The sequence below is a fragment of the Antedon bifida genome, chromosome 3 (genome assembly GCF_963402885.1).
Source record: "Antedon bifida chromosome 3, ecAntBifi1.1, whole genome shotgun sequence".
NCBI lineage: Eukaryota > Metazoa > Echinodermata > Crinoidea > Comatulida > Antedonidae > Antedon > Antedon bifida.
In genome coordinates, this window is record NC_136228.1 from 19,420,637 (window position 1) to 19,445,120 (window position 24,484).

Here is a 24,484-nt window from a genome sequence, read left to right on the forward strand (position 1 = left end):
TTATTTTTCTCAATCAACTGATGTACTGTAGATTCTGCAATGAAAAACATTTCAATTTTACATTTCTTCAGTTTTTGTGTTTCTAAATTTATTAGTTGAAAAATAGCCTAGTCAACAGCCTCATTGTATTTTGATGGCCACTTAGTGCCACCAGATTTACTTGGATGGTGTCAGCACTCACTAATTGGGTTTGCCTAAATGAATACTAATACTCCTTAAATTAGTTTTGATCAAAATTGGTGGATGTTTCGTCGTTAGCATTTTTGCCATTTTCCCCATCCCTGTTGGTAAAATGGATAATCCCTTAGCAAAGCCGAATGCTTAAATAGCCTTTGACAAGGATTTGATAAGCATTTGAATGCTAATTTAGTGGTCAATTTTAGATTTTAGGCATTCATAGTTTAAACCACTTAATCGGAATGCTAAGAAAAGTTTTCAACCATTCATATGTGAATGCTCAACCAATCAGATCAATCCTCACAAACTGCCAAAAAAACAAAAACCAATTTAAATTCAAGAGACCAATGGCTAGAGAAAGGCTGCTGAGTGAGAAGCCCTAGACTGCAGCATTCCTTCTTTTTACAGCTTACCTGCTGGCAACACTAACACAGATTTTGCTGATATTAAAAGGTATTGGGTTCTGGTCAACCCATACCCATGCCAAACTCTGTACCCAACTTGGCTATACCGTACCCAAATAATTGGTCAACTCGTACCCATTTTCCAAACCTACCCATACCAACTTGTACCCAATTATTTGACTAAGTATTTGGCTTACTCGTATCGTTTTTTGGCTTTTTCACACAGATCACTCATTATTTTATTGCGAATTTGTTTTCACCTATTTATCATTTGTATCACAGTATATTATTATTACTTTATAAATCATCTATTTTATTTTATAGGGCCTCACAGTATATTACTTTTAATATGAATTATCTATTTATTTTTATAGGGCCTCACAGTATATTACTTTTAATATGAATCATCTATTTATTTTTATAGGGCCTCACAGTATATTACTTTTAATATGAATCATCTATTTATTTTTATAGGGCCTCACAGTATATTACTTTTAATATGAATCATCTATTTATTTTTATAGGGCCTCACAGTATATTACTTTATGAATTATTATCTATTTATTTTTATAGGGCCTCACAGTATATTACTTTATGAATTATTATCTATTTATTTTTATAGGGCCTCACAGTATATTACTTTATGAATTACTATCTATATATTTTTATAGGGCCTGAATGTTGAACTGTAAGGAAAACAAACTTACACACATTTTTCGAAAATTCAGATATTTTTAAATCTTTAAATTAATATAAAAAACAAACAAATATATATAAATAGAAAAGCAAAAGTACTGTATAATTACTTTATTAAACACTATATACTGGCAGAGGCATACATGATAATTAACAATTAAACATAATAACCATGTTAAAAAAAGAAAGAAAGATACAAAATTTAATACCACATATATGTACAGTATATATATACAATATTTAAATTATGTAAATACAAAGTAATTTAATACTAAAAACACAGTTTAAAAATGGCTACTGAAAAATACAAAAGCACATTTTAAAGTTCAGATAATCTTGAAATTACTACCGGTACCAAATATATGTATATATTAAAATCCAAAGGCAAAATACTGAAAAAATGACAATGTTTGTGGGTATCAGTGGCTGGAGCTAAATCAAAACGATAAAGTAAAACAGCCAGAAAAGTTAGCAGAGCTTTCGGGCAACAATAGCCCTTTATCAGTGCAAGTGAAGGTACTTGGACAAGATAGATATATATCAGGCAAGCGCTGCCTGGGTGGACAGGAATAAGAGGCATAAGGCTGGTGAATAGAGGGTGTAGATAATATTGTGTAGAAAACAAAGAAGATCGCTTGGTAGATATAAACAATTTTGAAATAAAACTAAAAAACAGCTTAAATGGTGGTTAATATATATATATTTATGTTTTTTTATAATATTTACATCATATTATAAAAATACAAAGTAATTCAATACTAAAAACACAGTTTAAAAATGTCAGTTTAAAATCAATGGGTGATCAACAACCCATAAAAAAACAGAAAAACAAAAGTACTCTTTGGACACTAGATACTGACAGAGGCATGCAAATTAACAATACCATACAAATCAATTAAAAACACATCGTACATTGCTGTCGTATAAATTACTATTACCACATATTCAAACTTTTTTTAATCACAAATCGTATACTGTATTTATTTAGGTTCAACAATGTGCACACAGCCAATATTTGCAATATATACTATATGCGTGGATGGGTTATGAGTGCGCACGAACGTAAAAGATGCTTTACTGAAAGCTGCCCTGCAGCATACTTGGTCCAAAGAGCACAGAATTTAGCTTGCTGGGATCGTGTCTGTAAAATACAAAAAGCCGAAAATTATAGCAAATTTAAGTACATATTAAAGGGCCCAGAGCTGTAAGAAAATAGACATACAATAAAGAAATAGATCGGATACAGGAAAAGTCTTGACGGAAAACAATTTAAATATTTTACGCAACTCAAAAATTGTTTCAATGTACCTCTTTTTATCGTAGCCGATTAAGTTTTCCTTTCTGAAATTAACGACGACTTACTAACTAAGTTACAGTCAAATAAAGAATTAACACATTTATACTAAAAAACAAGATCAAAAAAGTTTCTACGGGACTCCGGAGATTGGACATGGAAATGAAAATCAGGATTCTGGTTGTGACTGATGTAGCGTAAAAAACGGTTATGCAGACGCTGAATGCGCGTAGACTGAGTTTTCGAAATAGAATTAAAAATAACAGAACTAAAGTTGAGAATTGGATGGATAATTGAATAATAAAGGTGGTTTATAAAATAGTTGGTTATTTAGAATATTCCAACGAAACTTACTTTCTTGGTTGCATATGTGGCAACAAAACCTCCATTTGCTTTGCCCATTTGTAAGGCCTTACCATCATAGCACCCGCTCCACTTTGCCTTACCTTCCTTTGTTTTCTATATTTTTTCGAGGTGAATCCCTCATATGGTTGAATTTAGCCTTATCACCTATAATATATTAATATATAAATATACAATGCACAAATAAAACAAAACAAATGGGCCTTAGTAGGCCCCTTCTACTCTACTTACTCTATCTAGGCCTAACTAGTCCTAGCTAGTAGGGTGTTGGCATATTTTTATTATTTATATTATATTATAGCCTAGCCTAGGCCTATTTATTTTATTTTTATAGGCCTACTCTGACCCTACTCTAGCCGTGGAAGTAAGCTAGGGTGAAATGTACATGGCTTAAAATTATATTAAGACAATAAAAAAAAAAAAAAAAATATAGGCCTATAGAATTTCAGATCATGAAAGTCAAATAGGTAAATATTTAGGGATAGCTGGTTATGAAATTTAAAGAAAAATAATAACACAAACGGTAAGTTAAATATACTTTTTACATATATATGATAATTAAGGTAACATCCGTTTACCTATTTTTAAGAAAAGAAAATAATTAAAGTAGATAAGCAGACACATAATGCGTAATACAGTACAACAACCTACAGTGTTAATACACATCTAAGCCATCAGATTAAATCAGGAGCAAGCCGGGAGAGATCCGCGCGAGTACTAATGACATGCCTTTTCAATGTGTTGGTAAGTATGTAGATTTTACCATCTTGAGTCCAGGTGGCCTTGATCGCTTTTAAATACATTGATTTGACCTTCGATACACAAGACTTTTCTTTGTTTAAGCGAAGACCCATATTATACACAGTGTCCAAGACTTTCTGCAAAGATCATCGTGTTCCTGTTCTACCTGTAACAAGAATGTCATCTATATAACAACTACACCCGGCATTTGGGCTAACATATCACTCATGACTCGTTGATATATTTCTGGTGCCTACGTTTTACCAAATCATCCACACCTCGGTCGGTCGGATTGCTAACTTGAGCACGCGACTGCAGCCATGTATATGGCCTTGTTGTTTTTATCAGAATCGCTTTTGGGACCTAGTCTATGTGATCTGTCTATGTCAGGTTTGTTAACATCCACGTTGAGATGATCTTTAAATACCTTTATTATAGCCTTATCCGTGTTCTCATTTATTTGTTCAGGAATGCCATGTAGTATTAGGCAGTATTAGAATAACACTCGACACAGCCACAGCAATTTGAGTCATCAGTTGAGAGTCAGAGGCTTCAATGTAGTTCCGAATCAATTAATTCTTTGATATCGGAGACATTTTGGCTTGTTGTTGCTTTTCAAGTTGTTAAACTATGCCCATTCCATCTGTTGCGTTAAGATCGATATCAATAGTGTTTCCACATTTAGTATTTTTCCATGTAGTTGGTCTACTTGTTTGTATCACAATCAATGTGATGAGTATGCTAACAAAACTTTCTTTCAATCTCGTGACAGAATGTTCAACACTTAACCACCGCGTTGATGATGGTTCTATGGGCTTTAAAACCCTGTCGTTGAGCACACTTTGTACAGCATGCAGTCCAGCTGTTTGTATGGCACTGTTGTAAAAAAAGTCATACAATTGGCGTAGAATAGTTCCAAATTTCTTAACATATGGTACTGTATTTGCAGCTTGTGAAGAAGCTAATTGTAACCGATGTCCACAGCAATGTAGTCCAATAGCGGAAGGTGCATATTCCTGTAACCGTTTAACAACTCCATTATGTTTGCCTGTCATAACTGCTGCTCCATCAGTTTCAATACCACATAATTTGTCAAAATTAAGATTCTTTTCCGCAAAGTAGGCTTTCACGTCTAGTAATGTTTTCCGCATTTAAAGTTGCAGAGATTTTTCTGTCAATTATATATATTATTATATTAGAATTAAAGGATTCTTTCACCTGTGGTTTTATTAAAGATCTGATTAATCAATTTTATCAGATAATTTAAGTTCTGCAAAATCACATTAATTCACATAAGAACAAAATGTCAGTACAATTTCAACCAACTTTTTTTTAATTTCAAAAACTGTAGTAAAATGCTTCATACTAAATACTAAACTATGGTAATTTCAGTTAACATTTTTTGTTTCGTCTCCACATACTGTACATTGACAGGCAGCTCCATCTCTAAATATATCATATAAATCTATATAAATGATATTTACCGATCCTCAAATTTACTTTCATTCCTTTTATATGCAGACGATACCACCCTCCTATATACTGACACAAATTTAGACTCGCTCCTTAAAGTTACCATTGATAGCATACCCAGCATCCTTGATTACTTTTCTGCAAACAAGCTCTCCGTAAATTTTAAGAAGTGCAATTTTATGATTTTTCGGAATTCGCCCAAACCACTAGTAGGATGCCCAAACCAACTCCAGTTTGGCACTTACCAAATACCATTAGTGAATAAAACAAAATTTCTTGGGGTCTATTTAGATAGTAGATTGACCTGGAAAGCCCATATTAACGAAATCGAAAACAAAATATCTAAAAGTTCTGGTATTATTTTTAGACTTTCAGCATTTATTCCTCAAAACATCCTTCGTACTATATATTGCTCCCTTATTCTTCCTTATCTCCACTATTGCAATATTGTCTGGGGGAACACTTATCCGTCGTACCTAAACAAACTTCTTTTACTACAAAAAAAATGTATTAGAAACATTTCAAACTCGCCTCCAAGAGCCCACTCAGATCCGTTGTTTGCATCCCTTTCCCTTTTAAAAATTTACGATATAAATTGCCTTCAACAATGTATTTTTGTATACTCTTGGTTAAATTCCCTAATCCCCGCTCAATTTCAACCCCTGTTCAAATTCAATTTCAACTATCATAGTCATAACACAAGAACCTCAAATAAAATACATATTCCATTACACAAAACACTATCTTTCCAACATAACATTCAGTTTTCAGGGCCAAAATATTGGAACAACTTACCCAAATACATAACCGAATCGCCAACAAAAAAACATTTCACTTTTAAGCTAAAAAGGCATCTATTATCCACATATAATCACTGAATCCTAAATAATATTAATTCAAATTTCATTGATATTTTCAATCGGTTATTTTTGTTTACTTTGGTTTTTTTTATGATTTTTTGATATTTTTTATTTTTTGGCAGCCCACCACAAGTTTACACTTTCTGGGGTTCGCCTCTCTTATTTAAAATTGTTTTTTTTTTACAAACACTGTTAATAGAAAAGAGAAGAGAAATAAATGTTCTGAATATATATAAATCAAATTCTACATCTTCTGGTAAAAAGACAGACTCACCAGTCTCAAGAATAATTTCCACTGGAAACCTACATAAATTTAAGTTTATTGAAATACATAATTCCAAATTTGTGATCTTTTCCTCTAAACTGTGCCGTACAGTACTGTACTTCTAATTAGTAAATTGAATATGGATATCATTTTATTAAAAACTATATTACATAGCCTATGTAAATACGTGAACGTGATTGGTTGAAACTGCGTCACATGACTACCGCTGCGAGGATCGTAAATCGTATATATCCTCGAGAACGATGATATTGACCGATTAATTTTCGCGTAATTATCGTGTCCCCTGTTATTAAACATATACATTCTCGAGTTCGATGATATTGACTGTGTAATTTTCGTGTGGCAACACTCGCGTTCGCCGATAAATAAACAAAAGTCATCTACTGGATTTGAACTCGGGTGGAATTGTCACTCCATCGCAAGACAACGCTTCCATCGCTGCGCCACGCAGCTTGCTTGAAGAAATTATTCATCTAAACTATTTAAACTATGCATACATAGCGCCCTCATTTGTTATTAGTCCTCCCTAAATGTGATGAAACACTGTTTGTGATTGGTCAGTAGTAACCTAGTAACTAGTACGCGCTGAACATCCGGTGATTCGGCTCGCTCCTCGAAGAGAAGACGATGAATTGTTTATTCGGCCTACCTGATTATAATATTATTATTAATAGGCTTATTGATGGAAATTCTTCTGTTAATTTAAACGACCTAGGCCTAAGTGAATATTTTATTGCCAAGGAATCATTAATTAGTAATTATCTGTATATTATTCTCCGCAAGTTAAGGTGTCTAGGCAGGAGGCTTGTTTACATACAATACAAATACTCTAGGCCTACTATAGAATAGGAGGCCTAGCCTAGCTTCACCCAACCAAGCAGACTTGTTCTAATCTTGGCTATATAATATAACAGATATCGCCTTTTATATCGGTAAAATATAAGATTTAACATCCCCTCGGGATGATATTATGTTCTCGGGGAATTATATATCCCTCAGCTGCCGCTTCGGGATATATATATTCCCTCGAACATAATATCATTCCCTCGGGGATGTCAAATCTTATATTTCACCTCTAAGCAGGCAATATCTGTATAATAATGTACCATTTTTGTACTATATCAAAGCTGAGTACAAAGTTATATAGACCTCTTTCAGGTTGGACACAAGGTAAATATCCTAGGTGTGATAAGTACATGTCCAATGTCCCATTTCACAGTGGTGCTATACATATAGAACAAATTCAGGAAGGCTGCACCCATTTAACTGTATTTAAGATTGTGGCATCCATGTCATGGTAATTAAAATATATTCTACAGATAGAGTGAGTCAGTTCAGAGAATATTTTATAGATTAAGTTGTTTACTTATGATTACATTATATCACATTGTGAATTACTGTACTTTGTTAACAGTATTTTGCACATAATGATTTAATTTACAGTTCATTTAATACTATTCACAATACTTTTCTTTATTGTGAACATTGCTATGTAATTCACATACCCATTCTCATCATCTGTTGCAATAATCACACCAGTCTTCTCTTCTGAATATGTGCAAAACTAAAAAAATAAAAATTAATTTATAAACAAATACAAATTTTACTCCCAAGATCAATGCCTTTGATGACTTAACTCAAAGCACAATATAAATGTGCAATACAAAACTCAAAAACAGCACTACGTACAGCTAAACTGACACATGCACATCCACACACAACAGAAACAACTTTCCAACAACAAGCGATCCCATTTCACATGCATCATTAAAAGATGCATCAAGAACAACTTGCCAAGCTTACCAAAAAGTAACAAAAACAAATGTTGAAAAGTTATCAAATTTGAACAAAAACATGTCAGCAACCTCCTTCTAGTCTAATGCTCTTCCTTTTAAATGAACTAGTCTCCAACAAATTTCCAACCTACATAAATAAAAGAAAACAAATTTGGAAAATATTAATATCAAATTATCTAAAATAATCAAATAATTTAATAATTAAATTAATTAATAAAGAAACAACACATAAATAAAGTAAAATAAACATATAAATGAAGAAATAATTAAAACAAATAAAATAAAAGTCTGTTGAAAACAGGTACTGATCGTCCAAATGACGTCATCATTTACATTGGAAGTCAAGTTAGTAAAATTACCTCTATTACATCTCCAGAGACGCTGAAACGTCTCTTTACAGGAGAGCATTTTGCTTCAGCTACACCCACCAAGTCTGGTTTGATGTAAGCCTTTACGATTTCCATATTCACCGCGAAGTCACTTATCTTTGTAAATACCTGCATACCAAAAATAAAATCACTATTAATTAGCAACATTAAAGGGTCTTTCACACATGTTGAACATATTGCTCACATTCACTTCAATAATTTCTTAACCATTCTAATGGAGTACCTCTGACTCCATAATGCGAAAGATTAGATAATAAAATCTTGTGATCAACGTCAGTACATTCTTGGATTTATTCACAGCAAAGTATTCAATAATCCACTAGGCTTATAAATACGGAAAGCATGCAGTTGTGAATTTGACTATTTTGAAACGCGGCTGAAATCTTTTTGTGAAAAATTTTACCTTTGTTGAAGTCGTAAACCTCGGGTACTCGCCTCCTTTAGTGATGTTGGTGCACACCACCTTATCACCAACTGACAACGAAAATAGCTTTTCATGCATTTCGGGACTTGCTTCATTTACATAACATCGTATTATTATTTCCTTAGCATGTCCTGTTCCTTCCTTTTCAATACCTTCAATCACTTTCCCAACTATGTATGTTTTTTCTTTTCCTCTCCTTTTTCTTTCTCTGAAAGGTTCCACAATGAAAAGTTTGCAAGTACATCCCGTTTTGATGACCCACGTCACTAAACTCAACATATGAAGTCAAAGACTATCTTTGATGAAGTGAAGTACAATTTCCGCAACATTCAACACAATTTATTCGTTAGTTTATTAACCAATCACATCTTGCGCATGGTCCAAGTCAAAATTATGGAACGCCGTTTACTCAAGTTTAGGCGATGATAAAATTTAATTCAATCAATGATGAAAATTACTACTTGGCCTACAATAAAGTAAATGATGATAATAATAAAAATGATGTTAATAATGTTGCTAAAAGTTGAATAGTGAATAAAATCACGTAAAATTGGTAACTGCGTAAAAATGTGCGCACCTGGTGGAAATTTTCTTAACCCTTAAAATGACCTGAAACATGTAGAAAGTTGATTAGAAATTGATTTTTCACAGTCTCAAAATTTTTAATGCGCATGTACGCGTAACTTTCTGTGAAACATGCCATTTTTAATCCATAGAAAGTTAGCGCAAAATATAAATTAAACTTTTGCTAAGTTTCAATTAAAAATGTTGTTTGGTTTTTGACCTATGTTAAATACGCGAAATTCATAAAATCGCGCAATTGCAAATGTCGTGAAAACCTTCGCTGCACAACTTCACGTGAATGGCGATATGTTGAGAAAGTTACTAAATGTTATGTTTGCAAGTTTTAGAGATTAGGTATTAGGAACTCATGGTGAACGGACGTGTATAAAACCTCGCTCCCGGTTTTCATTGAACTCAATTATTTCACCATTGTTGTAGCTGATTCAACCAGCTATCATTTTGACTCGGACACTACTAGTCCTACGGTAGTTTGTTCATCTACCTTGCCATATTGTTACTGATATTCCGCTATTTCTACTGTCGTTCATCAATTCAATGGCTAGTTCCAGTACTAGATCAACACGGAAGAATGCTAAAGGCGGCAGTGCACCTGGTGACGAAAATGCTACAGCTGTAGTCAGCTCGGATCAACTTAAAAAAAATCAACACAATGGTGACTCAACGCATGATTTAGCAGGTGTGAAAAAACTGATCGACTCGGAACTACGAAGATGCTTAGCAGAGGATTCTAATTTAGTTTTAACAATAGCCGAAGCGGTATCCGACGCAATTCAAGAAAAATTGATCGGTAAGAAGATTACAGACCTTATTAGAGATTCTGTTCAATTTGATATTGCCAACGCTAACGATAAAATAGGCCATCTACAGGAAAGGATTAATTGTCTTGAAGAAAAACTAGATGATGCCGAACAGTATTCTCGGCGTAACTGCTTAATTCTTTATGGGGTACCTGAAACCAATAATGAAAATACTGATAATGAAGCGTGTAGTGTATTTAAAGACAACCTCAATGTATCAGTTGACTCTGGCGACATAGATAGGTCTCATAGACTGGGGCCTAAAAGAGAACCGGACCCCAAGAAGAAGAAAAATAATAGGCCTATTATAATTAAATTCTCCAATTACAATAAGCGAAACGAGGTTTTTAAGGCCAAAAAAGGTTTTAAAAACTTGCCATATTTAACCATGAAACGCTCGCAGCTGTTGCGTGAGGTGAAAACCAAATATGCAGACGCTATCAAGTCCACCTGGACACTAGATGGAAAAATACACATACTTACGCACACTATGAAAAGAATCGTCGTCTGTACGCGCTCGGATCTATCTCGGCATGCTCAAGACCTGATGAAGTGAAGCGGCTACTTTGTTCCATTTCAGGCCCAGCTAGAAAACTAATTTACTGAAAACCGGATGAGTTTTTTTTTTTGCCTAATTTATTCTTGATTTGATCTGAGACAAACTTGATTCATCAGATACTGTACTTTTTTAATTTTGGATATTATAGAAGACTTGATTATGTTTCATTTATGTTTTAAATGCCCTTATGTTCTAAGCATTTCGTTTATATGTCCTGTTCTATGTTTTTTGTATGTATGTCTAGTCACTAGTAGTTTGGTTTATACAAATAAGTACAAATATATAATTTATACATTTACATATATTGAATCCACATGAATTGTTTTATCTGCTGTATGAACGTTAATTCTGATTTTAAAAAATGTATTAATTGCAATGAACTTTATTACTGATGATGATACATTTGAGGCTCCCATTAATAGCCTCGACAATTATATCACCCTACTAAGTTCTCTGAAAAATTTACTGGTATTATGTCACACTCTTTATCTGTTCTAAATTTTAACATCAGATCACTAAAAAAGAATTTTGAGGAATTTGAACAAGTTCTTAATACTTTGGGAAATTTTAAAATTATAGGTCTTACTGAACTTTGGAACATTCCAGATCTCTTTAATTTGAACTCGTATTCATTTGAATACAAATGCAGAGAACAGGGTAGGAGTGGTGGAGTAGGTATTTATGTTCACTCTTCTCTCAATTATAGAGTGCTTGATTATACAATAGCTAACTCAGAATCATTGTGGTTGGAATTGTTTGATGATGTGAACAAATTTATTGTTGGTGTTATATACAGGCAAAATAATACAGACCTAACTGAGTTTTATAACAGTGTTTTAGATATACTAAATAATAATAAAATTGAAAAAAATAATTGTATTATATTGGGCCACTTTAATTTTGATGTTTTAAATTCTTCTGTTAATGTAGACTCATTTATTGATAAACTTAATTGTTTAAATATACACAACCTAATTAAAACTCCGTCCAGGGTCACTAAAGATACTTGTACTTTAATTGACCATATTTATGCCAATGTTTTTAATACAAATATATATAGTGGTTCAATTGTCTGCGATATTTCTGATCACTTCCCTGTTTTTTCAATATTTGAAAATATTGTTTCAAGTGAAAAAATTGATTCTATTTTTGTTCGTGATTTTAGTAACTTTAATACAAATGCATTTATTTACGACTTATCTAATATATAATGGGATGAAGTTTATATGTCTAAAGATGTTGAGGATTCTTACAACAAATTTTATACCTCATTTAGTAACCTTTGTAACTTGCATGCCCCTTTTATCCAACGTTCGGTAAAAAACATTGAAGAAAAAAAGCCATGGATCACTAAATCAATCAAAAAATGTATTAGGAAAAAGCACAAGTTGTTTTCAAAAGTTATTAAGTCAAATCATGATCCAATTTTATTTTCAGAGTATAAAAAATACAGAAATACCTTAACAAAAACAATTAGATTGGCTAAAAGCACTTTTTATCACAATTTATTTTCCGAAAATAGTAATAACTCTTTCAAAACATGGCAAATAATCAATACATTATTAGGACATAAGCGCAACACTAATAACTTACCCATAAATATATCTGTATCGATGCATAATTATACCAATAAATTGTCAATTGTTAATGAATTTAATAAATATTTTACCAACATTGGCCCAAATTTAGCGAAGAATGTTGAAAGCACATCTTCTAATTATTCTTCGTTTTTAGGTCAACCTCGTTTGAACTCGTTTTTTCTTGAACCAACAACTCATGATGAAGTTTTTAAATTAATTTCATCCTTAGATTCGAAAAAGGCTACTGGTTCAGACAATATTCCATCAAAATTAATTTCTTTGGCTGCTCCTTTTATAACCATTCCCTTAACATATATTTTTAATCTTTCATTTAACACTTGTAAATTTCCATCAGCATTTAAAATTGCTAGAGTTATTCCATTATTCAAAAAAGGTGCAAAAGACAATCTTGGAAATTATAGGCCCATCTCCAGTCTTCCAGTATTAAGTAAGGTTCTTGAAAAACTATATAATAAACGTTTAGTAAATTACTTTGAAATATTTAATTTGTTTTACAATCATCAATATGGCTTTAGAGAAAAATATAGCACTAAGTTGTCATTGATTAATTTAGTTAATAATCTTCAATGTGATATTGATAAGGGAATGTCTTCAATTGGTATATTTATTGATTTTCGTAAAGCCTTTGATACGATTGATCATAACATTTTACGTTCGAAATTATTTCATTATGGTATTAGAGGCAATGCGTTAAATTGTATTTCTGATTATCTCAACAACCGAAAACAATTTGTTTCATCAAATGGCTTTACCTCTGAAAAATTACCTATCACTTGTGGTGTGCCTCAAGGCTCGGTCCTTGGCCCTATTCTGTTCTTAATTTATATCAATGATCTTCCAAATTCTTCAAATTTTTTTGATTTTCATTTGTTTGCAGATGACACTAATTTATTTCATTCATTTGCTCACAATCTTCTTGATCTGACTGTTATTAACACTCAATTCCAGAAAGTCATAGATTGGTGCAACGCAAACAAATTGACAATTAATCTTGATAAAACTAATTATATGATTTTCCACTCTAAAAATAAACAAATTACACAACGGGGCTCATTGACTGTTAATAATGAAATAATTAAAGAAAGTACTTGTATTAATTTTGTGGGTATTAAATTTGATAAGCTCCTTTCATGGAAGTATCACATTTATGATATTAAAGCAAAAATTAAGAAAAAGGCTGGTTTGTTATTTAGGTTGAGACATTTTGTTCCTAGAAAAACTCTAATCATGCTTTATAATTCATTTATTTATCCAATCATAACTTATGGCATTGAAGTTTGGGCTAGTACATTTGAATCTTTCTTAAATCCTGTTTTAATCTTACAAAAAATGGTTAGATGTATTACGTTTTCAAGTTTTAGGGCACACTCTTCTCCTTTGTTTTATGAACTCAAAATTTTAGATGTTTATAAACTACATAGATTACATGTTCTCAAATTTATTTCAGATATATTTTATAAGCGAACTCCTCATAGGCTAACTGATTATTTTTCATCTATTGGACACTCTCATAGTACAAGATTTAATAATGAATATAATTTAGCGTTACCTCAAGCTCGTATTTCTTTAGGAAAGTTTAGGATTAGTTTTGAAGGAGCAAATTTATGGAATAATATTTCAGTTGAAATTCGTAGTATTATTTATCGGAAATCGTTTATAAATCAAGTTAAAAAATGTTTATTTGATGAATATATAGAATAATGTACGTTTTATGTTTTTCTTTTCAATTCCACCTGTATTTTTGTAATTTATATTTGTAAAGGGGGTTAAACTCGATTAGAGAAATCTATTTTTTAACCTCCTATTGCCATGCTGTAATTTGTTTTTTTTGTTATATATTTATATATAATATATATATTTTTCTTTTTTTGGCAATAAAAGTTGAAAGAAGAAATGAAAGAAAGAAAGATACGCGTGACACAAAAATTACAGAAAGAAAGAGGAATAAGATTTCGTACAATCACAAGGGATATCCGGCAACTTCGTTACGTAACAAATGCGTAAATACGCAGGTGGAAGACAAAATTAAGCTGTGGACAAAATGTTTGAAGTTCCGCATGTACGTCATCATTGCCAATTATAGTGGTGAGTTGCCTGCAACCTGTTCCAGACAATACACACGGTACATGCTCCACTGGCAAAAAAAAATGGTGATTGGTTCCTGCATGTAGGCGTGTTGAAGGCCAACTTCTTGGACCTTGCTGGTCATATGACTTTGCTGCATAAAGTCTATCCTCCAAAAAAAAACTGGTTGAAGATCATCAATTTTATGTGTAACAATAACCATATTCTTTTGGTATGTGATTGTTAAAAGCAGTAATACATCAAATGGACATGGACCTGTTACACCATAAACTGAAGTGTTGTTTTCAACGGCAACAATGGCATCAAGATGATATGAGTGAATTTCACTATTCTTTGGTACAAAGAATGTTTCATCAAAATGGACCTAAATTTACAAGAAAACCCACCAATAGAGTGACTTGACAAGTTATCAGCAGGTATGCCTACCAATGAACCCTAGTCGATGATACTGATGTCCATTAACAAGTACAGTAATGCCTGTAGCAAAATGTTTAAATCAGAGATCAAACGCGTTAGGATTTCCTTGTACGTATACTTATGTACTAGCTTCTTGTATCTAACAAGGAGTGCAAGATGGATATTTTTTTAGAGTGCTTCTGTATCTTGACTCAAACCTCTAAGCGCTGTACATAAACTAATATGAAAAAAGGGAAATTCCAACCATGGCAAAAAAAAACCCAAACCGAAGTAAGGGGAAACGCCTTCATCGCTAACCAGGGATCGGTCTAATTGAACCCCGGTCAGCACCAGTTGTGTCTTGGTCATCCCATACTCGGGCGTCTCCTGCCCTACTTAATTAGATCTAAAACAATCTAGGTGGCATGGTAAAGGAGAAAAAAAGGGGATTTGTATAACCAACTAATAACTGAGGATGTTGTCTACCGTTCTGCACTTGATGTGTGCTTGTCCAAACATCATTTTGAGGCAGATAATGTTTTAACACCTCTAAAATGAGAATATACTGCTAAGAAATAAATAATATGCACAACCTTTTTCCATTTTTAATTTCCTCTCCAAGGATATATTCTTGTAACTCAACCATTGCCAAATTTGATACACAATGTTTTTTTTAACCAGTATTCAGAACTTAGGGAGTTAAATGACAACTCTACATTATCTACATACTGTAATGTAGATGTACTAAATCTACTGTAAAATGGTTTTTAAACAACCTCACAGCACAAAATTCAACATACCTTGGATTTTCTTATCACATGCCTTCATCAGTAGAATCCTATGAGTGTTATGAGGATTGGTGAACTCTTCTGACCTGATGACGTCAGTCAGAAGATTCCACTATACAATGACGGTAATTTACCTTCAACAAAGAGCGTAACAAGACTAGGTGGGTCCATGGATGGTATCCATCCTACAAACTTTACTAGGTTGGGATGCGGTTTAATGGAAAGCATCATATTAGCTTCTTTTATTATAGTTTTTCGAAGATTCTCTTTTCTTAAACCTTCAGGATTTTTAAACTGTTTTATTGCAACGTGATACAACCGCACAACTCCAAATGTGTTTTGGAATATGGTCTGAACAAGTAGTTTCTTTTGCCAGGCACTGTACTGATTTGTACCTTAGCTATTGTTCTTTATCCAACATAGCCTTTAAATTGCTTTCCTTATACTCCAAATTTCTTCTTTTCAATTTATCGACTTCTAATTCTTTATTTAGTTTGTTTATTTCCTGACTATACTGTAGGTTTTGTTGTCTATGCTCAGATTCTAAGCGCTCATTCACAGCGCTTTTCCTTTTTTTACTGTTAATTTCTAGGCCTACTTCCCTCTTTCTGTCCCGTTTCGTCCGCCTTTTCGTAATCCGAATATGAAAACCCCCATCTTTGTCATGGTGTACCCCACCAGGCTTTAATATTTGCTTCCAGCCTACGTATCCTTGCGGCTCGATATTTAGTGCCATCTCTACCATCAATTAATGAGGTTAACCTGTAGAGATACAATTAATATTTGTTATTTAAACTTAACAATAGGCCTATTATACATTTTCTTTCACGCAAATTTTAACAAAATATGCCTACGGTAATAAACGTTAAAAATGATTTTTTTATACGGAAAAACATCTTACTGATGAAGCTCCTTCCCTAGTTCATATTCCATTGTTTGTGTAATTGCATGGTCTACAAAAATCCCCATATTTTCAAGTTTGATATCTAATAACTTTTCTGGATGAACCCGATCAATTGTTTTCTCCAACGTTGACTGAAACTTTACTCTGATTTGGTGCACGACATATAAATGTTAAAGCCATCCTGTGTTAGTGGACCAACTTTACCTCCAACAATTGCGTCTTGGCATTTTGAGTCACAAGACAAAAATACCGAATTTCCTTTTCTTTCCTGCTCTCTTATCCAGCTGTTTAAGACACATTTCCCCTCTGAAATCAGGTTGCCTTCCAGGTCATCACCAAAGTTAAAAGACGGCAACCCTCCAAAACATATGAGGGCTATGTATCTTATTTCCAACCAGCTCCTGGGAACCATTGATATTAGATAGTGACAAGACAGATGTTGGCCGTTCTCCATATGTTCGTCCGCCAAAATTCTGGTCCATCCACGTTTTCTAGAAAATCATATCTAATTTTTAATGTCTAATCCACCCGCAGTTTTTCTTGACTTCCATACCTTCTTGAATTGTATGTTGCATCTAGCTTTAAGATCTCGAACTTTATAGCGAGAAGCAATGTGTAATATAATGTAATATGTAACAAATATTATTTGTAAATGCACTATCCATTAGAAAAAGGTTACCTGAAGGTTAGGCCTATAACATGCATATAAATGAGCTCCCTTTATTCTCTTATTAAGTCTTTGAACAGACTCCCTTTGTGCTGAGCTTCTAGGCTCCAAATAACCACTTTCTCCTGGTACTCTTTCAAAATTGTCAACGATGTTTGAAGTTGAGATTTTCTTGGGTAAAGTACACCTTCAACTTCAATTCTCTGGTTTGTTAACACTGTTACGGCTCTTTTTAATAAAAAATCTTGCAGTTCATATATCTTTAATATAAAATCTTCTATATCTGATACGCAAGTTCTTAATAATCACTATCTTGCAAATGATTTCCACTAAATAGTATGGTTAAAAACACATTTACACTGATATGTGTTCTCTTGTCAGCGTTATTTAGCAAAATCTCATTTCTAACATTTATGAATTAAAAACGTGTCCGTACCCTTGTTTTTCTTTACGATTCCATAGTGTAAATTTTTAAGTAAAAAGAATTTTAGTAGACTTTTTTTAATATTAAAAGTAAATATTTGTATAAACAATTTTAACATGATATGCCTAAAAAATGAAATAATGTTACATTAAATCAGTTTCCTGTAAGTGGTATTCACTTACAAGCGTACAATTATTAATATTATGGTGTTTTTTTTGTTAAAACACCATTAAAGTTTTTAAAACGTTAAAAACAAAATTTTCTTCAGATTATGGCTTTGAATTACTCATTTTTTACAACACTTGTTTGAATTTCAAATAAGCCCTAAAAGCCCTCAATGAGGAACTTTCAACCTTATCTTTTGACTGCTTATAAATACAACTTTAAAATAACTTCCAAACCCATTTGCACTTAGCTTGGTAGTTACAATCAAGCACAAAGTGTGCCTTGTAGCATACATCAACTGCTTTCAGCAGGGAAGGCTGCTTGATTATATTTTGTTCAATAACCACAATGTGCTCCTTACTTGTCAACTTATAAGCTCCAAGAGCCAATATGTATGGCTGTGGGTGGGTGTGGTGGCTAACATTTTCCAAATATTGATCAATATTTATTATTTCCTGGAGAAACAAAAACAAAGAACTAATTGCAAACCAAATCTGGATATCTGAATAATAATTATGAAGTTCTTTTAACACTAAAATGATTGTTTGCACTTAAAAATGAACAGCCGGCTTCTTCGACTTGTCAAATAGAATTGGCATCATCAATATTACCAAAGTAGATTTCTGATCTATGAAGAATGTTTAATCAAATTACCATGAGATTCTTAAACAACCTTCTCCATTAATACAATGTTTACAAATAGCATCATATTAAAGGTAGATAATATAGAAATATTTATTGGGCTGAAGGGATGAGTTTGTATTTAACAAACTTAATTTTGAAAACATGATTACCTGGAGACAACAATTTTATATTGGTTTCAGGTGATAAGCCTATATTGCTTGCCTCCAAAATGGGCACATCTGGTGTCCATACTCACAAATTGGATCTACCATCCCCTTCAACTTTTTGTAAATGTATCACTAACTCTGGATAAAGTGAATTAAAATCCTGGTCAATCTATAAAAAGGAATTTAGAAAAATAGTTTTTCACTACAAAGAGAAAACTAAGATGCAAAGCAGACCACAGCATTAACAACTACACAGCATAATGGTAATAACTGCGATTTTCTTAAGGTATTTTAATTACTCCATGCGCATTTGACACCACAAGTTTTAAAAAGAGCAGTGATATAATAGCTGGTGAGAACATATTATTGATATACAGTATGTTGAATTTGGCTTACCATACTCTCATCTAAAAGTCTGGGAAATTTGTTTACAATTTCCCGTACAGAGCGTTCTTTATTCTTGATTCACTCAAACCGGTAGTTTGATGTAAGTTCCATCCACTGTTGTCCAGTATTATCCTGTAAAAATTGTACTTTTTCAAGAACATCTTCTGATAGTGGTTCAGGATGTGGATTACTTACTGCAGAAAAGTAACATATTACTGCAGAATTAATAATTTTATAATAATAATTTTCATTGCATTCGCCTGTACATTAGAAGGATAACAATAACTGATATAAAAAGTAAAGTAAATTACCTGTACATGCAACTTTCTTGTTTGTACTACTAGAGGTAGATGCATCTATCATTCTTTTGCGAATGTATTGCAAATGCTCTTCTAAGTAACCTGTGGCCGGACGACTCCTTGCACCTTTACAGTAAAATGCTTCCTAAAGGGCAAATCATGTAAATATTTTATATACAGTATATAGTAATGGTATGGTAACTTATTTGTCACTTTCTTACATGGCTGTCATTTTATTTAATTGTTTCATTCTATTTCATGTCAGTGTGTAGTTATATCAATTATTTTAGTCTGAATGATATAAAAAAAAAAGTTATTTAATTAATTTACAATTTATGATGCATGCCAGTTTAGTGTTACATTGTTTGTTATATACTAAAACTGTTACACCATAACTGAAGTGTTGCATGGCATCAAGATAATATGATTGAATTTCACTATTCTTTAGTACAAAGAATGTTTCATCGAATTGGACCTGAATTTCGTCCTTAGTAGCCATACAAAAACAACAAAACAAAAGTTACAAGAAAACCCACCAATAGAGTGACTTGACAAGTTATCAGCAGGTATGCCTACCAATGAACCCTAGTCGATGATACTGATGTCCATTAACAAGTACAGTAATGCCTGTAGTTTCCAAAATGTTTAAATCAGAGATCAAAGACCTTAGGATTTCCTTGTATTTATACTTATGTACTAGCTAATTGTATCTAACAAGGAGTGCAAGATGGATATTTTTTAGAGTGCTTCTATATCTTGACTCAAACAACAATAACCATAATGCATTGGGATTACGATGAAAAAATTCATTATTGGTGAAATTGTACGACTTGTATAACCAACTAATAATTCAGGATGTTGATTACCGTTCTGCACTTGTCCAAACATCATTTTGAGCCAGATAATGTTTTAACACCTCTAAAATGGGAATATACTGCTAAGAAATAAATAATATGCACAACCTTTTTCCATTTTTAATTTCCTGTCCAAGTAAATATTCTTGTGACTCCAAATTTGATACACAATATTTTTTTAACCCAGTATTCAGAAGTTAGGGAGTTAAATGATAACTCTACATTATCTAGTTACTGTAATGTAGATGTACTAAATCTACTGTAAAGTTTTTTAAACAAACTTGCAGCACAAAATTCAACATACCCTGGATTTTCGTCACGTTTGACGTACCTTCATCAGTAGAATCCTATGAGTGTTATGAGGATTGGCGACCTGATGAAGTTTCAAGTCATGGTTGAGAGAAGGTTTCTTCTTTTTGATGTAAATGGCCTCCCGTACTATTCGGGGGTACTCTCTATCTTCTCTGTCCAAAATTCTCCAATCAATAGTGTATCCGGTGGTGGAAAAAATGTTCAGCATGATTATTTTGACTGATGGACATTAGGAATGTTACATTTTCAAATATGTCACTTTTGAGAAGATATGATACTCTCTTGTTTTCAGTATGAACAATGCTAAATGTTTTTTTCAGTACTTCAGGGATTGCTATATCATCACCACCATTAAGCTTCATATCAAAGTCTGCATCTGCATCCACTTTCATCCTCGACATAGTTTTCATTGAAATGAGAACCTTCCAAGCCCAGCAAATTTCTATGCTTCCGGTACAGACTACGGTAACTGCAATTATTAATGTTACATGTCAAATGCAAATTGGGATTGTGTCAGCGAAGTAATCGCTTTATACTACGTAACTCATGACCAAATACTCAGACATAAGAATGTGTTAAAATTATGACCATTATGCATGACCATCATCCATTGTAATGATTTGTTTCCGATTTGTAACCTTTGTCTATTTAAATAATATTAATATCTCAGGGCCTAGTACTATTATTTAAACAAATAAATTACAGTACTGTATAACTGATATCAAAGAAAGACATACAGTGCAAGAGTTAACTTACACTGTAAAAAGGTTGGGCAAAAAAGTGTAATGTTGTAAAATTAGATTTGTTAAGACCTTTAATGGTATTAGCAACCTGCTATAACATTAAATTACCTGTATGTCACTATTAATTAAAACTATGAAACAGAACTGAACTGTCATTCAAAATCAAAAATTAATTCATTAATTAATTATTAATTTTTTCATAAGTTGTCTTTGTTCTGCTTCTGGATTGCCCCTTATTTCCGATTCTAACCAATTACAAAATTTCCCAACACGGTCATTTTTTTTATCAGGTGTTTTTACAAAATCAATAACCGCTTGTTCGTATGGAGATAAGGGCTGGCAAGCATCCTGGAAAGAGAAGTTTTATATGTGTTACCTTGGTATTTCTATGTAGTAAACCCTTTATACAAGGAAAACAGTGTGGATAAATAGTTAAAGTTAAACAACATTTTTTAATTGGAAAAACATTAACCCTATTACTTAAAAGCAAATATTGTAATGTAATGATTTTTTAATGCTTTGTAATGCTTAACTTAAGGGATTTAAAAATGTTTGTCAAGTTTTAAGAATCCAAATGCTGTATATCAATTTTGTATACTGTACACTAAAAATGTGTGTAAATGTGGTTAGTACTAGCACTATCCAAAAAGAATCTTTCCTCATCCAAAAAACATGGTTTATAATCAAAATTGGAATTTTGAATAGTTGTACCAAACAAGAAATTGAATCTTAAATTGCTTTTTCCGGTTAATTAAAAATCAGAACTAAAAAATGAGAATGTGAATTGTTAATTATTAATAAATAATTGAAAAAAAAAGAGTAGAAGGTAGCCGGTTATTGTTAGCGATCGACAGGAAAACAGGCTTAAAATAGATATGAAAGTGTTCCTAGCAATATCATTTTATTGGCTCAACGTGCAGATCAATCAGTTTTAAGCTTGCCATAGTCAAACTAAATGTTTTTGACGACGACAACGCCCTCAAAACGCCCCTGGGAAACCTGTGAAAAACTTGTTGTGACGTCACTATAATTAAGAATAATAATCTTGTCTAGGTCTAGTTATTTGCGCATGCGCGAGAATCGCAGTATTTATTTTTTATTGACTACATTTTTAATTTCATTCATGCGACGGAGGTTTTTCATCCTTGCAACTAGTTTCCTTGCCTTTGAGTTTGGCATTTTCGTTTTGTTAAATCGAATTGCACAATTTTTTTTTTCCAAAACAGCTATTTTAATTAATTTTTCTTACCAATCAAAGGATCAACGAGATGCTTTTTAGCTACCCAATCTTTTTTTGCTCGTGAAAACTACAAAGATTATTCCTCATCCCCTGCTTTGTTGACACGTTGTTGTCGTCCAACATTTTCGTTGCAATGCATTGCTGCAATGTAGGTTCTAAATAAACAAATTTTGATTAAAAAAATTTGTAATTTTATTTCATCTCGCATGAACAGATACTGTAGTACTGCAGAATTAAGTTATCTATATTATTGTATTATCATCAAGCATCTTAGTAATGAATATTTTCAAAATGAGAAAACCAGCAATATAATAAAAATAATATAATAAACTTGATAAGAAAAAGTGGTATAATATGGATAAATAATTTAAAGTACTGTACCTTGCAACCATACCCTTGAAGCGATAAGGGTACATCTTAGGGGCAAAATAGTTGATTACCTGATGGAAGGACTCGTTTGAATAAGTTTGGATGGAAGGTGACAATTGTTTAACAGAATTCAGCAGATGAGTGGAATTCAGCACTTTTGAAAATGTCTCATCAGCTTTTGAATCTTAAAGGAAATTAAATAATTATTAGAAACATGACCTACTCTAAAATAATTATGGTCTGAACATCTACAATTTAATATCTTTATGAATACAGTAACTTACTAGGTAGGATATAATCATGTGGTGACAGTTCTCCATGGAGACACTTGGGGTGTAAAGGCGTTTCATGATTATGTATACCTCTCACATGGTTGTAAATTGTTTGAAACTTCTGTTTCCCAAGTTCTCCATCGTCTACTATATTGCTCGTTTCTGGGCTTGAACTTGTGATCCAGTATACCATCCGAATAATTGAGGGTATCCACTTTCCAATTTGCTTTACAATCTTTAATTTTTCCCGCTTTGAGGCATTTCTTTTTTATTCCTAAACCAATTTGTATAGTTATTTGGTAAATTAATTTATTCTAAGCATGGCATTCATTCAAACAAATCATCTTTACTGTATAATGTAGGTAAGCCAGTTGTCTAAATTCAAACAAGAACAACTTGTTGCATATATATGTGCGTATACAATGGAATTAATCATGTTGTATACAGGAAATAATGAATGCTATTAATATTTTGCTTACCATTAGCAACATGTCAGACATCAAAGTAATGGATTATATCCAAATTTCGAATATAAGCTGCCACACTGCTTTAACGGTCAGAAACAAACCTTTTCACTATAAACACCCCATGTCCTTTTAAAACAGTGTCCGTTTTAAGCCCTCCAATTCCATTGCTGTGGAATTTGGACATTCATCTTTCTAAAAAATAGAATATTAAAGCACACTTAATTGAAATACTCTACCATGTTCTTTAATAGATGAACATGACATCTAAAAAACCCAACACAATCTTAAAGTTAAAATGTTACTATTTGTGGCAGAGAATATGCATGCGAATACCTGCACAACTTCAATGTGGACGACTTTCTGAGTGTTAGCATTTTTGTCGTGTAGAGAAGTCTTGTTTTAGATAAATGTAACATAACAAGAGACTTTCAATTATTTTTGTAAACAAAACAACATTTAAAAAATATATCATATATTTGTTGCATTAAAATTGCACAATGATTATATTGTAATAATTGCTTTAGCTGAAAAATTGTACAGAAATATGTAACATTGCACAATAGTTATGAGGTAGGTTGATGAAGTCTGCATCAGTTCAACAAATCAGACATTAAACCATTGAGGTACACGAGATTTGGTTTTCTTCTTCAGCTTGTCGACAATGTAGTAAATAGTCGGTCTTTGCTCTGGAATAATATGTGTACACTTCCTGCCTAGTTTACATAGAGGTATCATATTCAGACATAGTCCCATGTCCAGAAACATATTTCCAAGGCTATAAATGTCACATTTAAATGTAGGCGGTGAATTTGGATAAAAGAGTTCTGCTGCGTAGCCTCTATGAGCTGCCATGAGTTCTTTGTGTTACTCTGCAAG